The 1,507-nt window shown below is 51.0% G+C and overlaps 1 protein-coding gene across 3 annotated transcripts in view; it reads right to left on the bottom strand.

The window, feature by feature from the left end:
* The window catches only part of Klhl25 (kelch like family member 25), a 26,655-nt gene that overhangs the window by 24,306 nt on the left and 842 nt on the right, over window positions 1-1,507 (bottom strand). The gene's annotated exons all lie outside the window — the stretch shown is intronic.

Below are 1,507 nucleotides of genomic sequence, written 5' to 3'. Positions count from 1 at the left end.
AAAGGACTCAGGTCAGGACTCACACAGTGAGCTGGTGAGCAGGAGCCCCTCAGAAGCTGCATGGGAAGCCAGGTCCTCAAATGAACCTGGACAGCTGCCCACAGTGTCACACTGGTCAGCTCCATCCTAGAGCTGGCTCAGGAAGAGTGTAGACAGATGGCTAGAAAAATGGCTGCAGCCAGCGCATGGAATGAAGGTCTGGTAGGCCCTTGCTAGTTTTCCTTTTCTCTCTCCAGGAAGCCTTCACCCTTCTCTCCAGCTCCCTATTACCTGCTCACTGGGCTCTGCAAACTGATGGGTCAAGGCCCCCAATCCATGAGCCAGCACCTCCTTCCCTCTAAAAGCAGGGTCTCAATAAGGTCTGCTCACATGATTCATTTGACTAAAACCGCCTCTGCATAGCAAGCTCACTGCTCCAGGCTGCCCTCCTCCCCCTACAAGACAGGAAGGATGCAATCACTGCACACCGCACAAGGGGACATTTCTTTTTTCTTCCTACTTTTCTTTCCCCACACTGGTGCCACAGGCTAAAGATGCCATCAACAGGAACCGAGCCACTGTGGAACATACAACTTGCACACAGATCTTGCACTGCATGGCGCAGGGAACCCAGCTGCAGCTTGCTGCCCATGGTAAAGGTTTCATCCGTCCATACTCCACAATTCCTTTAAACAATCTCCCTAGACTCATTTGCTGATAAATGACTCAACTGAAATATCAATAATTACAGGGCCTGGGACCAAAGTGACTTTGCCGGTCTCCACAGACAAAGCCTGTGACCTCAAAAACCCTGTTCTGCCAAGTCTACTATAGGATAAGAGCACCGTAGGTCCTCCCTCCTCTGTCCCCAGACACAAGCTTTCAGCAACACCCACCCATTAAAAAGTCCTCCCAGCATAAATGTGTCGCTTATGAAAGAGGCTAAGCTCAGCAAACTAGAGGGTCAGGTGCCAAGTATCCCTCCCTCCCGGTCCTACTCCAGGATAGGGTGAATAGCCCAGACAACTTGCATACCTTCTCCTGCCTCTGCAAGGAGGGAGAACTAATGCCCAGTGAGCCTTGCCCAAAGCAACTTGGCCTCTGGTCTCCCCAAAGTACAGATGAACTACAAAGCCCTGATAGTCCGCCCCTCCCCCAACTTCCAGTGCTGGAGTCTTTAGAAATTATCCGGGATTGGTATGGTGGCACTTATAAACCCAGCTCTCAGGAGGCTGGGACCAGAGATTTCAATGCTCAAGGCTGGCCTGACTGCATAGCAAGACTAAAAACGGAAAAAGTGAAAAAAAAAATTTTTTTAAAGACTGTAAGAATCCACTTTGAGGTCCTTGAGGCACTTGCACCCAAGTGTCTGGTGCCCCAGTAGGCACAATTCCCGAATAGGAAAAAGCTTCTAATACAACTATGAAGGAGACCAGTCAAGTAGGGATTTGCACACCACAGCGGAATTCTCGCGCCAGGGCAACGCAAGGGAGGAGGGGAGGGATGGGAGGAGGAGAGGAGCGGGGGG

This window comes from Mastomys coucha, unplaced genomic scaffold (assembly GCF_008632895.1).
Source record: "Mastomys coucha isolate ucsf_1 unplaced genomic scaffold, UCSF_Mcou_1 pScaffold21, whole genome shotgun sequence".
In the NCBI taxonomy this organism is placed as follows: Eukaryota; Metazoa; Chordata; class Mammalia; order Rodentia; family Muridae; genus Mastomys; species Mastomys coucha.
The sequence above is the reverse complement of the archived record's forward strand: the minus strand, read 5'-3'. Positions and strand labels throughout refer to the sequence as shown.